We start from the raw sequence: 21798 nt of genomic DNA on the forward strand, positions 1-21798 counted from the left end.
ACCATAAACTTGAAATCAGTTCCACCTCCTTCAGCTGCTGAGAATGAAAACAGGAAACATTAAAAAGAAGAGAGTATTTCATGGATCATCTGACACATAAGACGAACACATGTGTCCTAAAGAAGAAATAGGAACAGAGTATGTTGAGATATTATACAAACTCTGCAGGAAGAGTTACAGAAGAGAGTTAAAGTCTACAGAGAATGTAACATGAGATTTTCATTTCTCTCAAATGTCACCTACCTAGAAGTCGTTCAAATTTATGTTGCAGAAAAGCTTAGAGCCATAGAAAAAAAACTTTGGTGAAGAATGTACACATTTTAAAAGCTATCTTGTTTATGAAGGAAGAACATCGTGACAACTGTCCTCCCTTTAATTTCTCGATAGAATGTTGGTTTGGAAGGAAAAAATGTGTACACAACACTCTAGATTTACAACTGTATTCCAGCAACAAACTGTTCAGGTGAAAGGTCCTTTTCTGTTTTAAAACAGATTAAGAACTACCTCCAGACAACAGAAAATCAAGAATGATTGGTCTATTTTGGATTACTGGCCTTTGAATAAGGTGTGGCAGTTAGTTTGGACTATCAAGAAGTGATAAATGAATTCTCAAATGCAAAAGTGAGAAGGAAGTAATTTCTCTACTTTAGCAGTATTTCGGAAAAGGTCAGTGAAATCATCTCATGTATTTGGGGCTGACTAAATTTCACCTTTAAATGAAGTAGTTTTGGTATAGGGTATTAAACTGTAATGATTTTCTTTGTGTTTTTACCATTTACAGGGCGTTTGAAAAATCCCATAACAAACTTTTAGAACTTGTAAAGGGTAGTGTGTACATAATATTCTGAATATGAATCCATGTCTGGAAACATACCGTTTCTGTTCTACAGCAGTTTCAGTTTAGATGTTTAACTCATTCACTTCTGCAAGAGGAACTGAATTAGGCATGATATAGTAAGGTTCAATAGGAAACATAACAAAAAAACATTCATTAAAAACAAAACAAAAAAAGCATGGTATAAGTACATGCAGAACAGTACTGATCCATTATGACAACAGCTTGATGTTGTGACTACCAGAGTTATTACAGACATTGTACCCATGAATACGTTCTGGTACACACTCCCTATCCGATCTGGTGTCTCTTCAATTTCTAACGCAGCGGCCAGAACTCATACCAGTAGATCTCCCTCTGTCCCTACAGGAGTTTCTTAACAAGGCCGATGTTAAGTGACTACAGGTGACGGTCTTATGTAGCACGCATCATCCTGTCTGCAGTATTGCACACCAGGGGAAGCAACTCTGAGATTTTTCTCTTTCCCTCATGAGATGTGCATGTGTTACACATCTGAATTAAAACCACTGTTGTACCATTTCCAGGCATAGGTACATGTTCAAAATGTCACATACTCACTCCCCTCTACAAATTCAAGAAGTGTGTAACAAAAATTTCTGAATGCCTTGTATTATGTCCATGTTCGTTGTTACAGTGGTAATTTTCAGTAAAAGTGCTATTGAAGAATAGTAGATATTTACTATTATTGAATATTTGACTTGCGCATGTGTTTTGTGTTGTATGCTACTTAAACACTTCAGCAAAGTTCGTAACTGAAGTTACACAGCTAACCATTGGTACTCCGTAAACAAATATAGCAATGCTGAAGTTTAGGAGCAGAGGACGTAAAATAAACTACTACTCAGGGCTGTCACACACCCTAAATGAGTGATGTATCCCTTCCTGTTCATGATGTGTGTTACTGACCTTGAGTACAATATTAATAGTAAAACTAAGAATTTCTGCATATGATATACTTATCTGCATTAAATACAGTGAAAATGAAGCTGCAAAATATTCACTCAGAACTTCACAAGATTTCAAAATGGTGCTAAGATTGTCAGGTAGATTTAAATGTCCATAAATGTAAAATAGAATGCTTCAAAAATGATAAAAACATAGTAGCCTATGAATATAATATTAGAAGTCACAGCTGAATCAGTAAACACATACATGCGAGTAACACATAGTGAGGAATGAAATGGAAGCATCACATAAGCTCAGTTGTGGGTAAAGGAGAGAACAGATGTTAGTTTACTATCAGAATACTAGAGAAATACAATCGTTCTGCAAAGGAAATTGCGTGCAAATCACTTCTGCTACCCAACCTAGATTACAACTTAAGTGTGTAGGACGCACTTCGGTACCAAAAAGACCTAGCACATGATTTTGAATGTATACAGCGAAGGGCAGCACGAATGGTCACAGGTTTGTTTGACATGCAGGAGAGTATATAGAGAAGGTGAAAAAACTGAACTGTAGACACTTGAAGCTAGACGGGAATTATCCAGAGAAAGTTTACTAACAAAGTTTCAAGAATCGGATTTAAATGATGACTTAATACTATGCACTACATATTGCTCCCTTAGAGACCGTGAGGACAAGTGTAAATTAATTACAGTACGCACAGAGGAATTTTGGTAGTAATTCCCCCCCCCCCCCCCCCCGCCCCCCTGAATGGAATAAGCCCTAATAACTGGTACAGGTGAATGAATGCATTTCACAGTGGTTCGCAGAGTACAGATAAATGTAGGCACTGATAACCAATTGGAAAAGCCCTCCAAAAATTCAACACTGCTACAATTGTTGGGGCCACGCATTTCTGATAAATCATGGCGACACTGACTCGCCTTGCAATATACGTGAAAATAGGAGCCAGAGCCGTTAGTGGTGCAATGTGCAAACTCGTTAGGTGCATTCGCGAGTGCCTGAATGGGGCGTGATTACTTTTCTTTTCCGAACCACCTCGCGCATTAATTAATGCGACTCATAACTCGTACCGAAGTACAGATTAGAATTTGTCGCTTGCAGGTTTACGGAGTACAGGGAATGAACAGATGTATTTGATTTGTAGATCTTCTTGACAGGGAAAAGTTTGTCACTGGGTTCAACAAAAAATGTGGAACGCTTCACGATTTTGCGTGTCATCCTTGCGCAGGGGCCATGCTAATCTTCTCTGTATCGTTCCAATTTTAGTATATGTACCGCCGAAGCGAGTACGGAAGGTAACTCTCAGAGCGATGTATATATACTTACACAATAGTGTCAAAACTACCTTCTAGTTGTGGTGTCTTATGGCGTTTCGTAACTTCTATAATATGATGCAGTTTGGCTGAATTCCTAACCTATTTGCTGCTATGGCCGTAGTCTAGGCTGATGCTGTGCAAAATTTTCACATTTTATTTTTTACACGGTGAAAAAAAGGCACGTTTCTGTACGAACGGTCCCGTACATTTACTAGCACAACTGTTGAGACCGCCATCTAGCAGTAGTCTCCAGAGTTGAGCTCTCGGAGCTATTAACTCTCGCGGGTCATTTTGCATAGATGTTGAATTAGCAACCCAGGAAAGCGTAAGTGAAATTACGGGCATCAATAAAGACCCTTCCGTATGTGCAAGTGCTACAAATTCGGCAAAACTGACAAAGCGTAATTTAATTTCCATCACGTTACAGTTCTGTGCTGCCATCTGCGGGCCACAATGCGTACCGTGACAGCGACGTGCTCACTTCATTCAATTTCCGTGCAACTGCAACAGCTGATTGGAATGGAAAGTACACGGATATTACGAAATTGTATTATAAAACCGACGACGGTTAGAAAATATAAGTTGATACTTGAACCCGTTAATTCGCTTTGGATTCATTACGCTTTACAACGAAACTAATAAAACACCAGAAAACGGGAGGTGACAACCAGACGTACACTACACGCTTGTACTTAGAAATGTATTTGCCCACTATCGTGTTCTGTAAATCCAAGATATGCGTATATAAGAACGAAATAAATGTACCTTTTAAAGTGATGATTTGAAATTGGACTGAACTTCAGGCGGGAGTTAAGTTTACAATAATACTAGGCCGATGTTTATACTGAATGATACCTTGTGTTAGATTTTTGAATTTAGGTAAAGATTTCTGGTTCATACATTAATAACGGAATGTACCTTAATTAAGTTTGTAATTTAGTGTGGTACTACTAGAATTAAACTGTTGCCCTTCATAATATATTGATGAAATGTCATCAGTATAGACAAGAAAACTGAAACACATTTATATGTTTCCTAAATTTTCAAAGGAGAGACTGACAAATTAGAACTACAGAAAAGTTATGTATAGCCAACAGCGAAATGACAAACTGAATAGAATATAAAGCAGCCCGAATATCAAATATGTAGCTGATAAATTAAATATATCTCTCAATGATGAATTCTCCAAAACATAAGATATAAGCAACATACAATACATTGATGACCTACATATAAAGGGTATTTTGTACAGGACTTGGTGTATACAGATAATAAGTCAAAGATGTGTGGAAAGACAGTCTTGTCTGTGCCATAATGGGAGAGACTTCTTGTTAATATCTCTTATTGGCATTCAGATACCTTATAATTCAATAGTTTCATTAAGTGTTACTTACATGTGGTGATACGGCACTTGGAATTTTATGTATAGCATTTACTGTCTGTTAAACACAAAATCACATTAAAGCTACCATTAATATCAATAGCACTGAATATGTGCTAACACTTCACTAAATTTAGTATCTGCTTTGAATTATGTATACTAAACAAGTTAACATATGCTAGATTTCACAGTGATAATGTTTGTATCAAATTCCCTGAAGTAGATATAAAACAACTGATTTTTAGCACACAATGTGACCAATTATATATTCATTAGACCTTCATTAGACTGATCAATTCATCATTGTACATCCAGGAAACAATGTATCAGTACTTTCAACATATGCTCTTCATCATAAGGAGGAAAAACAACTCTGTTGCATTAAACATAGATGATAAAACTATATGTTATGTAACGAACATGAAGTTTCTAAGGATGAATACTGATTGTCATTAAACGTTGGTATGAACACAGAAAGTTGCTGGGAAAAAGGACATCATCATTGTGTTATGCTCTTTGGGTTTCATCATCATGGGTTTTATGATCAGTTGGTAACAGCCAATTTCTTGGGGTGAGATACTATTGCAACATACAATTAGTTCTTAGCTATGGGATTCTTTTATTGAGACTGAAGGCACAAATGATGGACACAGTTTTCATATTGCAGAAAAGGGCCATAAGAATAATTACTAGAGGTAGTGGTCAGGTTCATTGTAAAGAACTCTAAAAATAAACTGGTTGTTCTTACTGCACTAAGTGAGTAAACCTACCAAACTCCTGTGCATATCAAGGAAAATATTACTAAGTATTTCAATTACACTTCTTTATGTACATGTGGAACAAGAGCCAGTTTTGACTCTCATTCACCAAGTAAAATCAAACCATAAACTCAAAACATCACCTTATATTGGGAATAAAATTGTATGATAAATTTCCTAAGGAGATGAAAAAATTACTGAAACAGACCAGTTTACAAATGCAGCTAAAACATTATTCATAAATAATGTATATGACACAATTAAAGACTGCTCTATAGGACTCACAAAAGCGCTTAGAGAGAAGATAACCACAACAGCCTGTCACACATCAGTACATGGTTACACTTTACAAGAAAGTCATATGCTGAGATGTGTCATGCATTACAGCCTTCTGAGTTCAACACCTCACTCATACTGAGTGACTCAATTTTTCCAGGTGAACAGAGAGGACATGGAGATGTACTTGTTCATGGTCCAGGAGTCAGCAGTGAGTGTCCTTAGTGTGTGCAGTGATGAAATGCTTAATTGTTTTATATTATATTATCTGAAACCAACTGTGTGTAAACCAATGAACATTTACACTAGGGACTAAACAAATCATGCTGTGCACTTGTCCAGACACTGGCCTCATATTTGGGAGGACGGAGTAGGCCTTGTATGGCCATTATGGTTTAGGTTTTCCTAAATCATTTCAAGCAAATGCTGGTATAGTTCCTTCATCAATATCACTGCCGACTACCTCCTGTTAAAATCGTACTTCTATATTGTGTGTGTGTATGTTTTGAGCTATTTCTTTACATTGTATAATGACAAGTTCTTTATCACTGTGACATGATCCCTCAATGAATACATAAGTAAATAAATTAATTAATTATCATTCTTTTTGTAAAAAAAAGAACATTTATTTTTCATTTGCATATTCAGTTGCATAGTAACAATTCTAGATCCTTTGAATTAAGGGCATGCTATCTCAAGCCACAGTTAAGAGAACTATTGCTTTTTTTAGATTCTGAACTTTTCTTCACATTACACTCTTAAAGCACTGACCTGTTGCTTTTGCAAAGATAAACTTGCTACTGCTCCTGATGGGCCTAAGTTGGATATCCAAAAAACTGAGTGATCCCTTACACTCCACTTAAATATTGAATTGGTATCCCAGTTTTCAACTTTCCTGTAGTCTTAACTGGTATCTGCAATATTCCATTGCATTACCAACAAACTGAACAGCCAGTGGTTAACTCACCATTGCCAACAGTGTCTAATGCTAAGATCAAATGCAAGCCCAACATTATCTTGGATGTAAAATGAACAGCACCCTCTGTTATAATGAGCCAAAAGAGCTGGAGGGAACTTTTTGTGCATACTGAGTGTTAATGATTGTGTGTTTTAAACTTGCTCTGGGGAATTTGATGCCAACATTAACATAGTGAAACATAGCAAACATTAACTAAGTTAGAAGAAACCAAATATGATTAAATTACTCATATTTCAAAACTCATGACAATGCCACATGAAACGTTTTTCAATGTTTAGCATACATTCAGTGTTGTCGGCATTCACAGTAGTTGTATTGAGGTGTGTTTAATAGACTGAAAACAATAATTTTGGTCCCATTCAACACAAAATGTTCCTCTCAGTAACAACAATATGTAAGATCCCAGAGGTATCTCACCACAACTAAGTGAGAGTAAATGAAACTGTTGTATTACAAGGTTTCTGAATGCAGAAAGGGGCTACCAAAAGAACTCACCTCCATTCCTGAAACAGGTAACACATGCTAATTGATCTATTGAGGCTACTTCATTTCTATTAGTCAGAAACAGACTGTTTTTCCACATATTGTTAGCTTGTTGTCTATACACACCAAGTTCTGTGCAAAATATCTTTACGGACTATCTGGCTTATATTTTATGTTGTGGAAAATATACCTTTGAGAGATATACCGTATTACATTTATATACTATATTTTGGTATTCATGCTGCATTAGATTCCGTTCAATATATAGTGAACATACTTTATTATTTCTCATTACCAATCCATAAACCAATGAACTTGCTACACTTTTATGTGGCCGTAATACACTGAAGAAATCACCCTAGTTTATTAGACAAAATGGAAATCCGTTAATCATCCAAAATTACAACACACAATGTTCAATTATTTTCACCTAAATTCACAAACCTATACACAGTATGATTAAGTATGAATATACTCATACTATTATTATACACCTAGCTTCTACTCTTGGTTCAACCCATTTAATTATTAACACCATTGGCTCACATGGGACAAGATAAATAAATTTCGTCCTTTTAACCTAGTCTTCGATTTACAGCACTATATAGTGGGCAATTTATTCATTTATTTATTTACTTAGCAACCTTTTATCTGATCATTATGAAAATGATATAGAATTTGTTATACATTGCGTTACGTAGAAAACAGGACATGAAAAGATTTACGATTATATGTCCATAAATAAAATATTATTACATATAACATGAAACCATAAATGTAACAACATTCATAATATGCTAAATTAGAATAATAGATGAATTCAATTTAGTTTTCAATGAGCACTTTGTATCATTACGATGAATGAAATAAGCAATCATTTCGAAGTAGAAGCAAGTAGTTTCTGTCCGCTTGACAGCTTTAGTTTTCATGTTTTTTTTATTAGTTCCGTAATAAAGAGTGACGAATCCAAAGCGAGTTAACGGGTTCAAGTGTCAACTTATATTTTCTAACCGTCGTCGGTTTTATAATACAATTTCGTAATATCCGTGTACTTTCCATTCCAATCAGCTGTTGCAGTTGCACGGAAATTGAATGAAGTGAGCACGTCGCTGTCACGGTACGCATTGTGGCCCGCAGATGGCAGCACAGAACTGTAACGTGATGGAAATTAAATTACGCTTTGTCAGTTTTGCCGAATTTGTAGCACTTGCACATACGGAAGGGTCTTTATTGATGCCCGTAATTTCACTTACGCTTTCCTGGGTTGCTAATTCAACATCTATGCAAAATGACCCGCGAGAGTTAATAGCTCCGAGAGCTCAACTCTGGAGACTACTGCTAGATGGCGGTCTCAACAGTTGTGCTAGTAAATGTACGGGACCGTTCGTACAGAAACGTGCCTTTTTTTCACCGTGTAAAAAATAAAATGTGAAAATTTTGCACAGCATCAGCCTAGACTACGGCCATAGCAGCAAATAGGTTAGGAATTCAGCCAAACTGCATCATATTATAGAAGTTACGAAACGCCATAAGACACCACAACTAGAAGGTAGTTTTGACACTATTGTGTAAGTATATATACATCGCTCTGAGAGTTACCTTCCGTACTCGCTTCGGCGGTACATATACTAAAATTGGAACGATACAGAGAAGATTAGCATGGCCCCTGCGCAAGGATGACACGCAAAATCGTGAAGCGTTCCACATTTTTTGTTGAACCCAGTGACAAACTTTTCCCTGTCAAGAAGATCTACAAATCAAATACATCTGTTCATTCCCTGTACTCCGTAAACCTGCAAGCGACAAATTCTAATCTGTACTTCGGTACGAGTTATGAGTCGCATTAATTAATGCGCGAGGTGGTTCGGAAAAGAAAAGTAATCACGCCCCATTCAGGCACTCGCGAATGCACCTAACGAGTTTGCACATTGCACCACTAACGGCTCTGGCTCCTATTTTCACGTATATTGCAAGGCGAGTCAGTGTCGCCATGATTTATCAGAAATGCGTGGCCCCAACAATTGTAGCAGTGTTGAATTTTTGGAGGGCTTTTGCAATTGGTTATCAGTGCCTACATTTATCTGTACTCTGCGAACCACTGTGAAATGCATTCATTCACCTGCACCAGTTATTAGGGCTTATTCCATTCAGGGGGGGGGGGGGGGGGGGGAATTACTACCAAAATTCCTCTGTGCGTACTGTAATTAATTTACACTTGTCCTCACGGTCCCTAAGGGAGCAATATGTAGTGCATAGTATTAAGTCATCATTTAAATCCGGTTCTTGAAACTTTGTTAGTAAACTTTCTCTGGATAATTCCCGTCTAGCTTCAAGTGTCTACAGTTCAGTTTTTTCACCTTCTCTATATACTCTCCTGCATGTCAAACAAACCTGTGACCATTCGTGCTGCCCTTCATTGTATACATTCAAAATCATGTGCTAGGTCTTTTTGGTACCGAAGTGCGTCCTACACACTTAAGTTGTAATCTAGGTTGGGTAGCAGAAGTGATTTGTAAGTTATACCGTTAAACCTGAAATCTGCTATCTGCTTTACCCACGACTGTGCTTATGTAACCATTGCATTCTCTAGTCATTAGGATCGGTTCGAAGGGAGACTCATCACTGAAGTCAATTCCACTCCAGTCAACGAGATTTCTGTCCGAAGACGTCTGGTGAGATGTCGCGGTCACGGTGAGATACCAACCAGACTACTGGCCGCCATACGGCCCGACAAAAAGGGTGATGTCGTGCGGTGCCATTTCTTTACATAGCAGGACCCCTTTGGTTGTCATCTGTGGCACCTTTTCACTTCAGTACATCGCTAATATTCTGCGCCCTATTTAATTGCCTTTTGCGTCATGCCATCCTGTGCTTACATTTCATCAAGATTATGCCCTCTCGCATACAGCGAGAGTTTCCACTGCTTGTATTCGTGTTGCCAAACCGTGTCACAGCCAGAAAAGTTGCGGGATCTCTCTCGAACTGAAGACGTTTGGAACATAATTGTAGAGCCCTCTTACCAGATGGACATCTTGACAATATAGTGCGCCAATTGGACAGAATTTTTCACGATATCCCTCAGGGGAACATCAACAGCTCTGTCAATCATCGTAAGCGAAGTCACTGCTTGCCAGCGCGTTATTGACTTGCTCAGCTTGTGAAGCTCTTTCTCTTCAATGAATCATGCAGTTTCACTGAAACTGTAATCATTTGCTCGTCTGTGCATCTGTGCCACACCTATCGATCCGTCCCAGTCGAATAATTGCTTCGTGGTGCTTCGGTTTTCGCCTTGGTGTGTATTTTCCTAATCTTCTTTTTCTGTGTCTTTAGTTAATGATCTGCCTCCAATGATCACAGTCTCATGCACATAATGTTTCATGTGTGACAACTGTGATATATTGTTTTAATTTTGCATTACGAGATATTTACTTTTACGACATCTATTCCATAATTTAATGATTGTTCTTTGTTTGCTTCGTGATTAGGCCAGAGGGTTAGATGGTTTCTCCTAGGTATTTAAATTATGTTACTTCAGACATTTTACCAAACTGTGTAAACATGGGTTATCCATAGAGGTACAGATGAGAACCTTCCATGTATTGAATTTTTTCATAAGAAATTTTCCGTTCACTTTTAGCTGATATTTCCTGGAGTTTTTCAAGGGAGTTAATTGCCTCTTCTGTGTTATGTGGAAGTATCGCTCGCTCGTCTAATTTTTCTAGTACAAGATGGAACAGTAAGGGGGATAATCCTTCTCCCTGCCGGATCCGTGTTTTTGTATCGAAGGGCTGAGGTATTTCACGTTGGAATTTAACTTTGAGCTGGTAACTGTTAATGTTTGTTTAATCAACTGTCTTGTATTTCCACCCACTGTGAACTCTTCTAGTGTATTGCACAGTGTATATCTATATAATGAATCGTATGATTTTTTAAAGTCCACAAAGCATCACCGTTCGTCTTACCTTAGGGATTTGTAAAACCATCTTGAGGCTGAGGATTTAATCCACATACGATCTAATTTCCAAACATCTGCTTGATATTTGCAAATGAAATGGTCTGTTTCTGTTTCAAAGTACCTGAGAGAATAGATACATCTTGGTCGATTGCCTTTTCTGCGATGTCATGCTCGTGTTCTTCCAGGGCTACAGTGGTGTACACACATTTCTCACTTTGCCGAATACGCCCTCAGAAGAGTTTGCCCGTTTCCCCTGCCAACATGACCACAATTCCATTCCTCGTTGAGCAGTCAAGTATGTCGATTATGATAGTATGGCGTTCGATCTGTCTTGCATTTTCAATACATTACTCGGCTGTTTGCGGCAACATGTGGAAGTGATGTGGGCTGTTACCTTGCAAGAATTACTTGTCTACGTGAGTGTCCATATGAACGATTGCAGGACTGCATCGTAGCCGACAGAGGCTACACAAGGCGCTGAAATTCCTGACCATCACAATTTGGAATATGGACGTGTGATTTTTATCATGTACAGTGCACAACTTTCATACTATGTATGATGATTTTTTTATGCACGTGAGACCACTGTATCAGAGAGTTAGCTTTTCGAATGAATCTCGTTAACTGTAACTCAGTTGGTAATTGTTTAGTTTATAGTGTACAGCAATACAGTCTTCTCACATTGTCACAATTTAATATAATGGCTGTAAGAAAACATAGATAGGAGCAAGTATCTTGTACAGCTAATACCTATTTTCGCAACTGTTAGGCCGCACGGCGACAGGAAACAGAGCATTTCAAAATGAATATGGTGATTATAAACGGCTACAACTACTTAATGCATGTTGGGACATCGATAAGAATATAGGATTCGGTAAAAAAAGTTGACTATCTTTTTTTTTCTTTTTTTCTTTTTTTTCAGATGTGTTCTGTATGACTCGTTCATCAAACAGATAACATTTAAGCAATAAAATGTTTCACATCATACATTCTGATGCATGTGTGAAGTCAGCGACGTGAGCGCATTGGAAATGTGTATTTTAAGCTTAGGCATTGTCTTTGTAAAAGGAGGAATATGCACATAGTCTTTCATATAACAATATGAAAAAGAAATCGATGGGTGTCAGACCTGGAGATCTAGAAGATCAAGAGCAGAACACATCATCGTCACGTCCAGCGCGACCCATCTAACTCTTCAGAAGCCGTTTAAAAAGGTGCGAACCATCACACACTAGTGTGGGGGTGTTCCATCTTATTGAAAGAGCGTAATCAGTGTAATCCACATTAGGCTTTGACGTAGGGTTACCATAATTTCTGTCTGAGAGACCGGGATATTTCTTTTAAACTGCCTAAAAGCAGACGTACGTTTGGAAGCAGAAACCGGGACACTTCTCTTAAGCTTCAGAAAAAGTCAACGATGCGTGTTGGGAGGTTGTGAACCGTTGCAGCGATCCGCCCACGCTGGAAGTCTCTCTCAGAAGCAGGGCCTCTACTCAGGTACGTCAATTACCGGCTACCCGTAAGGCAGTTAAGTCACACTATGTTCAAGGAGGAATAATATCTACTGTTGCGGCTGTGGCCCTATTAAAAGAAAGAGGAGGAAGAGAAAATTGCGGAGACATTACATTACTATCACAAGACTTTACAGTGTATAGCCGAATAAAAGATTTAATGCAAAGGTACATTTGCAAATTTATTGTTTTGCCGGTCAACTGCACTCGGAAGTACTGGAATTCACGATGTACAAATTTAAAATTTTTTGGTGTGCTAGTAGGCCTCATTAAGTTTGGACCTTAGCCTAGTAGTAGAGTCCACTGATTTCAAAGACATGTGATGTGTAACGGTATGATAGCACATCGCTAATTCTGCTGCTGTTACTGATTTTCCCTCTTTGAATGAATTTGGAACAAAAAACTGTCGATATTTTTGAAGGGTATGCAGAGTACACGTTTGGTTTATGCTTTACGCTACCTAACGAAGCTCTTTATCTGCTCGTCCCCCACGTGCAATGGAAACATAACACTTACAAATTACACATTCTGTTTCACAGTCACGCCTCTCTCGTTTTATAAAGAACAATTTTTCTCAATGTTTTCCTTGGAATGGACATTTCCTCTTTGGCATGCTGAGTTCATTTGAAGCAATCAAACACTTTGGTAACAAATTACCCGCTATACGACTCGGATAGGGGAACAGAGAACCATGTTGCTGCAAGCTCTGAGCGAATTCTGTCCGCCGTATTGCGATTCACTACGCTTGCTGAACGATTGAAATTTTGACTTTTTTTTACATTCTCCGTAATCCTTATCGACTATCGCTGTGAATTAAAAGTTATAATTGTTTGCAAATCGCTGTATTCATTTTAAATCGCCCTGCATTTTTCGCAGCTCCCAAGTTAGAACGCGCGCAGTGCTTAACATTGATCATTTTCATCTCAGAATGTGATACAGAACAAAGCAAAGATTTCAACCGTACATTGTATAAAGTGACTAGACGATATCTGAAAGGTACCTGAAGAGGAGAAAAATTTGACATAAACACCTCAGACAGGATGCTATACACCTATTATATTATGAAGAAGTTGGTTGCTACGTGTCGCCTTCTGTTTTAGAACAGTCCCATCTAGGATTAAGATACCGGGATTTAGTGCACCAGTCAAGTTGCTATACATGCGTGTTATTCAAACCAATAAGTATACGTGCAGGCATGTGAAAACGGCTGGTGTATTTTTTGGAAGACGGGAGTGCCCACAGCATACTCATTTCGAAGATGTAGAAGAAAGGATTCACGACAACCTGAATTTGTGCCCCGGTTTTGATACGAGAAAGGTCCACAAAACATCACAGAACCACCTCGAGTGTGCACTACGTGTAGAGGTTAAACGTGACAGTGAGCCGTAGATCCACACGACGCCTTGTAGCATTTGTAAAGGAACAAAATCACAACTCGTCGGACAACGCTACTCACCTTCAGCCTGCGTTGTTTGGCTAGTTGAACATATCCAGCTTCATGTGTCGTTGTAAATAACGGCTTTTTGCGAAGTAGTCGGATCCAAATGTCCATCGCATGCGGTACTCTTCACAGTGCTTGTTCGGAAACTGGTTCAGATGGAAGCAGCAATTCGTGTTTGAAACCGTGACAATGTGTGACACTTGTTTCCAGTTCCTGCCGGTTAGCGTCTTTTTATGACCACTGCTCGTACACCACGCTACATTGTTGCGAATGGTACGCCATTCCTTGCAGGCACGATAGACCAGTGTTTTCAAACTGTGCGTCGCGACTCCCAGGGATATCGCAGCCATACAATAGCGGCGCTGCGATGACTGCACGAAAGTACGGCAATAATTTGGTTTATTTGTTTTTCGTATAAAGAAACAACGTGTGAGCTAGTAGTGACAACTAGCGGACCGTCAAGTAAGTGCAGTTACTATGGCAGACTGGTAGGCGACAGTCGAATCGTACTACGCGACTCATTTATTTTATTCAGTAACAGTCAGTTCGAAGAGCAATTTTGTCGAATGTAGATTGTTTTGTTGTTTGGCTTCCGTGATTTGTGCTTCTGTGTCAGAATGGACAAGCTTTTAAATATCCGTGACGTTTCAAACGTGTCAATCAGTTCTAAAGAAGTGAATCAATGACAATGGAGGAAGTACAACGACAGTTACTTGAATTTCAGTTTCAGGTGTAGTACTAGGACTTCTTTAAGGCCAAAGTGACAAATGACGATCACAGTCGTCATTTGTTTCAAAGTCCTAGCTACTGAAAGCATGCTGCCTACTAAAATGAAACTGTTTCAGGAAACGAGATAAATTCCAGTAATTGGTAAACAAACCACGAGGATATTTTCCCTACAGGGAGAAGAAAAGTAAATTTTCACTAACAAGCTATGATTTCTACTATGGATCTTCTTTCGCCTTACAAAGTTGCCTATCGTGTAGCAAAGAGCGAAAAATCACACATCACGGCGGAAGCCCTACTTCTACCAGCTCCTCTGAACATTTTATGTTTTATGACAGGCGAGTCAGCTGCCAAGTAACTGACATGTGTGCCTTTTCCTGACAAAACTATTAGTCGTCGGATACTCTGTGTGCCTGACGACATTAATGACTTGTTGGTTGGAAAATTCAAAGGAAATGGTGATTTCGCTGTTTAGTTGGTTTAAGCTACAGACAACCGAAATGGTGCACATCTAATTTGTTATCTGTGGTTTATACACGATAACAAATTTCACCAACTATTGATCATTATCGAAAGTATTTGAAGACCTTCTTTGCAGGAAATCATCTCTTGGTTCAAAAGCAATAGGCATCTTTGAGATACTTCACTCTTTTTACAGGAGAATTCTGTAGACGTGTGTACAGATGGACGTCGTATTATGGCTAGCCGTTACGCCGGATTGCAAGGTACGATACATAAAGAGGCTCTTTCGTGCTATTTGGTCACATTGTTTTACTCACCACGAAGAACTGGCACCGAGAAGCATGAACTCGCTGGCATTCACTGGAGAATGTCCTGAAAAGGGTGTATGAACTCACGAATGAGCTTTATTCATACCTTGGTAAAGAGAAACATTTGGATTCCGAGAAGGCTTCAGACAGTGAATTTGTTTTGAAGCTGGCGTATCTTTGCGTAAACTTAGAAAAACTCTGTTATCCATATAAGGTAACGTGAGCAAAATTCGGCAACTGTTAGACAAAATGTCAGCCTTCAGAAACAAACTACAATTGTGAAAGACGAAGTTGGATGATAAAGATATACAATGATTTCCCTGCCCTTCACACGGCTTTACAAGACAGTGACTTTTAGTTGACTGCAGAATTGAAGTCTGTGTTTGTGGGTCATTTAATGAATCTAATTTTGACGTAGAAAAGGATGATATATATAGCCATAAACTGTTTTGCAATCTACCCATGGGAATAAAATGTTCTGACAGCAGATATATTTTAAAACGAAGATTTATGATGATTCTCATTAACAATACTGTCTATACCAAACAGGAACTCTTGAATTTGAATCGAAATAATTAGTCCTTGTTTTGAAAACAAAAAACCTGTAAATCGACAGCATGTAACTACACGAATATTTTACGTTTCGTTTTAGATATATGTTTTCTAGATTTCTTCTGATGACGTTGATTGTGAATATGATGTCTGGAACAACTAACTAACTAGTTTCAGCTTCGCCTTCAACGACGTTGACGATGAGATGTTAATCTCTACTCAAAGTCTTATTTCTTTGTATATCCAGTGATGTCGTTTGGAACAGGTCAACTTTGTAAAAAATGGAATGGAACTCTGTTTTCCGTTTCTTCTAAATGTTGCACAAAAATAGCAAATTGAAATCTATTCTAGGCCTGTATTGTGATAATGCACGAATATATCGCAGATGTAAATATGATTACAGTCTGTCTAGTAAAAGCACGCCACAAGCGAACATAAATGTACATAACTCACGTAGTGCCTATCTGTTGCTTAGAATAAGAAGGTGTGAGAACTGTTAAGCACTTTTCCCAGAAGTGTTTAGAGCCTTCGCATGGGAAGGTAACAATCCAGCACCAAACGGCTGCGACGTCCCGCTCATAGCAGTAGGTAGACATACACGATATCCACCTGTCGCACTGCTGTTGTAATTTAAACTTTTGTGTTGCCAATTGCAGAGGAAAATCTGTGAAACCTTCGGGACTGTTCGTGCTGCAGTATTGCTGTCGAGGTGATTTCAAGCAGGGGCACATATGAATGTAGTGATATTGCTGGCATTACCGCTGTTGACTGGTCGACTTCGACAGTATTCTGTATGGATGATAGAGAGGTAGGGTTGCCATCCGCTCCGATATATGGGGACCGTCAGCCTTATGGATCTTCTTGTCCTGACATCACACAAGACCCAGTTTTGTCTCGATTCTGCAAAATACTGTTACGAGCTTGACTAAGGTACTGAAGTAACTCCATCTGTTAGCGTAACGTGTAAATTCAGTCTCAGTTATTTTAATTTATGTCAATAAGTTTATGTTGATAAGGTTGATGGCGTTGCATGTTGCGTAATCTGTATCGATGATGCAAGTATCTTCTAGCTCTAGCGTCATCATTCGATTAAAGACTTCTCCAGTGGTAAGGGGTTCGAACTATTTAAGCAGCGCGACGCGGGAAAATCGGGCAGTTCCCACTTGAAAAGGGATGTGATTAGCCGATTCTTTCTAAATGTAATGCGAAGAAAGAGTGCAAGTTAGTAATGTTTGAAATGTTTACTGCAGGTGTATAGGGCGTGAAGTGTATAGTGACGTTTACTTAGTTGACTAAAGTGTTATTGTCTACTGTTTACAGTCTAATAAATTTGCCTTATCAAAGGTTACAACAATTCCTAAGAACGGAAAGAGAAAGTGCCAGTTTTCGGATGATTACACAAAAGAGTGGTCTTTTGTCAAGAAAGGACGAACGGATCAGGAAGGTTGTGCGAGATTTTTAGCTGTTTCATCTCAATAACTCACGGAAGTAAGGCTGATGTGAGGCATCACATTTCCACGAAGAATCATACAAGCAGATTCGCGGTAGTATCGACATCAAAGACTATTTTTACATTCATGATTAAAGAAGATACCCAGGAAAAATTGCTCGTTGCTGGCTCAGAATTAGCCGGCCTAAGTGGCCGAGCGGATCTAGGCGCTACAGTCTGGAACCGCGTGACCGCTACGGTCGCAGGTTCGAATCCTGCCTCGGGCATGGATGTGTGTGATGTCTTTAGGTTAGTTAGGTTTAAGTAGTTCTAGGTTCTAGGGGACTGATGACCTCAGCAGTTAAGTCTCATAGTGCTCAGAGCCATTTGAACCATTTTGGCGCAGAATTAACAACAGCTTATAAAGTTGTCAGGCATCATCAGTCCTTCAGTTCTCTTATATGTACCGTAAAACTGAATGCAACAATGTGTCCTGACTCTCCGCAAAACAGTTTACAGCCGGGACCAAAGGTACAGCGATTGCTAAAAATATTCTCACACCACACTCCGTGTCCGAATACATAAACCAACTACACTAAATTTCATTTTACGTCTTAGGCACCGACGCATTGAACCACAAGGCTGAAAAGATGTTTCTTATAGTTGTTCAATATTTTACTGAAACTGATGGAATCCAGCAGAAGCTGTTGAAGTTTTATTCGCTGAATAATGAAACATCAGAGATCACTGCAAAGTTTTGTCTAGACATTTTAAGACAACTGCAAATTCCATTAGGTAAATTAACTGCTTTTTGTGGAGACAGTACCAACTTCGGAGGTCTTCATCGACGCTGCCAGCGGAATGTGTTTCGCCAAGTTAAAGAACTAGGAAAAAATGTAGAATGAATTGGATGCCCTGCCCCATATTGTCCACAATACTATATCAAGCGCTGCTGTCGACATTGAAATAATTGTCATGAAAATAATTATTTTTGAATATACACGGTAAGGGCAGAGAAGTTGGAAGAGTTGTGCTCTTTGAAGGTATCGCAGTTTACAGTATCGTATGTCTAATTAAACACGGACTCCATTACTGGGAATTTGATTGTGCTTTCCAGTGTAGAGGCGGTGAAATTGGCCCCAGTAAGCTAGGAGCTTTGGTGGCGGCTGTGGTGCTGTCAGATGTTACGGCAATTCGTCACGCCTGTCGTCACAGCCACACCTTGTAGTCACAAGCCGTGTTGCCGCTGGGACTGTAATGCGCTGAAGCTAATTAGCAAGCGCCCTGTGCCTTCCAGGGATTAGAAACGGGCTTTACGACCTCACCATAATGGAGTGCTCATGTCTGAAATGTTATCTGAGAGAGAACGCACAATGTTAATGGTAATTATAATTACCATCATATCTCAAATGTACATGACTGAGTAACAAGTATGCACAGAAACTGAGAGTGCTTTGTAGTAGTTTTTGGTATGTGCAGTTTTTGGTCCGATGTTCGACAGACTCTTAAGGCCATAGTGTGGTCAGGCTAAATAAAACAATAAATAATATCACTCTTCAACGTCCCCATTCGTGTTAGTGTGGTCTCTTCTGTTTTGGAAGATGCATTTATGTACTGGGAGTAAGGCTCCTGCTACGGAATGAACATAGTCTCCTAAAATGGTATCATATGTCATATCAGCAACCTTTTCTTGCAGTGTGATCATAAAAACCCACTGAAAACCATGGTACTACAGTTCAAATAATAACAGAACATCCAGCATGCCTCACACTTGATGGAAGACATAGCCTGGAAATTGAAATAAGAACACCGTGAATCCATTGTCCCAGGAAGGAGAAACTTTATTGACACATTCCTGGGGTCAGATACATCACATGATCACACTGACAGAACCACAAGCACATAGACACAGGCAACAGAGCATGCACAATGTCGGCACTAGTACAGTGTATATCCACCTTTTGCAGCAATGCAGGCTGCTATTCTCCCATGGAGACGATCGTAGAGATGCTGGATGTAGTCCTGTGGAACGGCTTGCCATGCCATTTCCACCTGCAGCCTCAGTTGGACCAGCGTTCGTGCTGGACGTGCAGACCGCGTGAGACGACGACGCTTCATCCAGTCCCAAACATGCTCAATGGGGGACAGATCCGGAGATCTTGCTGGCCAGGGTAGTTGACTTACACCTTCTAGAGCACGTTGGGTGGCACGGGACACATGCGGACGTGCATTGTCCTGTTGGAACAGCAAGCTCCCTTGCCGGTCTAGGAATGGTAGAACGATGGGTTCGATGACGGTTTGGATGTACCGTGCACTATTCAGTGTCCCCTCGACGATCACCAGAGGTGTACGGCCAGTGTAGGAGATCGCTCCCCACACCATGATGCCGGGTGTTGGCCCTGTGTGCCTCGGTCGTATGCAGTCCTGATTGTGGCGCTCACCTGCACGACGCCAAACACGCATACGACCATCATTGGCACCAAGGCAGAAGCGGCTCTCATCGCTGAAGACGACACGTCTCCATTCGTCCCTCCATTCACGCCTGTCGCGACACCACTGGAAGCGGGCTGCACGATGTTGGGGCGTGAGCGGAAGACGGCATAACGGTGTGCGGGACCATAGCCCAGCGTCATGGAGACGGTTGCGAACGGTCCTCGCCGATACCCCTGGAGCAACAGTGTCCCTAATTTGCTGGGAAGTGGCGGTGCGGTCCCCTACGGCACTGCGTAGGATCCTACGGTCTTGGCGTGCATCCGTGCGTTGCTGCGGTCCGGTCCCAGGTCGACGGGCACGTGCACCTTCCGCCGACCACTGGCGACAACATCGAGCAATTCGGCGGTACGTCCACCCGGCCTCCCGCATGCCCACTATACGCCCTCGCTCAAAGTCCGTCAACTGCACATACGGTTCACGTCCACGCTGTCGTGGCATGCTACCAGTGTTAAAGACTGCGATGGAGCTCCGTATGCCACGGCAAACTGGCTGACACTGACGGCGGCGGTGCACAAATGCTGCGCAGCAAGCGCCATTAGACGGCCAACACCGCGGTTCCTGGTGTGTCCGCTGTGCCGTGCGTGTGATCATTGCTTGTACATCCCTCTCGCAGTGCCCGGAGCAAGTATGGTGGGTCTGACACACCGGTGTCAATGTGTTCTTTTTTCCATTTCCAGGAGTGTATGAGTAGTGTGCTTTCCTTGTGGTTTCCCATCCGCAAATACGTCTTCAGTAGAAAACACTAAAAAGAGTGACCTACTAAAAAGAGTGACCTCGTCGCACCACATTATTTGATCGCTTTGGTCAGTTGATCACTGTGTATTCTTGCATCTCCGAAGCATTTTGGTTATATTTGGCTCTTACAGTGCATCCTTTTTGTAGGAGAGCGCTAAGCGCCGTAGTTGCACAGAATCACTTACTTCTCGAACAACCAGTAACACTCTGTCACGGTACTCCCTGTTGTCAAAGATTAGTATGACGCACTCAGCAGTTATTGCTCGCTGATGAATGTTGCAATGACACGTGCGCAGTCTGCGTTGGTCTGGTGAAAAGTCACCTTACTCCCAAAATACGTTCTTTTTTTAAATGTATTTGTGAGGCGTCTTGTCGCGGTCCGCGCGGCTGCCTCCGTCGGAGGTTCGAGTCCTCCCTCGGGCATGGGTGTGTGTCGTCCTTAGTGTACGTTAGATAAAGTTAGATAACGTAGTCTGTAAGCTTAGGGACCGATGACCTCAGCAGTTTGGTCCCACAAGATCTTACCAAATTGTATTTGTGAAAACGTGAAGTACATGTAGTGAAATGTGCACGCAAATTTCCAGAATAAAATATCTTAGCCTGTGTAGGATAAATAGATATATCGCTATTGCGGTACCGAAGTGAGGATAGAACGGTACAAAATCGTAAGTGCAATCAAACATTGTTAAAACATTAATATGTCTGTCAAAAAACTGTTTTGTTACTTAACAGTAGCAGAATAATGACGTAAACTGTAGCATAGAAACAGTAACTTAGTGCTTGGCACTGAGTGTGATTTAAAAAAAAAGCTGCGAAACGCATATGAAAATACACTCTCTAGTCAGATTAATGTGACCGCCTGTCAGAAGTCTCAATAACCACATTATGCTACGAGACGTGCAGAAAGAGAGTCGGCGAGGTGCTGAAACGTACCGACAGGAATGTGCAGTCAACAACAGCCCGATCGAGATGGCCCCACAGGCTCTCAACTGGGATTAAGTCCTGTGAGAAAATAAAATGCGGTACGTATGTCTTGGTGTTGACTTAGTACTTATGTACCGCATTTTTAAAATGTGACTACACCTATTCAGACTGTTTCAGTTTTCTTTCTAGACCATGCCCTCTTAGACAAATTATAGATTCAGGTATATCTACTGAAGAAGGCCCAATTATGTGGACCGAAACCTAGGTAAAGGTTGGTTTCATTACCGCAATCGAGGCTGATAGT

The 21798-nt window shown here is 40.3% G+C and overlaps 1 protein-coding gene and 2 non-coding genes across 3 annotated transcripts in view; 2 read left to right on the top strand and 1 right to left on the bottom strand.

Annotated features, from left to right (window-relative positions):
- The window catches only part of LOC126268157 (uncharacterized), a 241590-nt gene that overhangs the window by 40335 nt on the left and 179457 nt on the right, over positions 1–21798 (top strand). The gene's annotated exons all lie outside the window — the stretch shown is intronic.
- On the bottom strand, positions 2949–3055 carry LOC126286343 (U6 spliceosomal RNA). The gene has a single exon (XR_007551687.1). It is a non-coding gene; the product is annotated as a U6 spliceosomal RNA (small nuclear RNA).
- On the top strand, positions 8563–8669 carry LOC126286354 (U6 spliceosomal RNA). Its single transcript, XR_007551688.1, has one exon. It is a non-coding gene; the product is annotated as a U6 spliceosomal RNA (small nuclear RNA).

This window comes from Schistocerca gregaria, chromosome 1, assembly GCF_023897955.1.
Source record: "Schistocerca gregaria isolate iqSchGreg1 chromosome 1, iqSchGreg1.2, whole genome shotgun sequence".
In the NCBI taxonomy this organism is placed as follows: domain Eukaryota; kingdom Metazoa; phylum Arthropoda; class Insecta; order Orthoptera; family Acrididae; genus Schistocerca; species Schistocerca gregaria.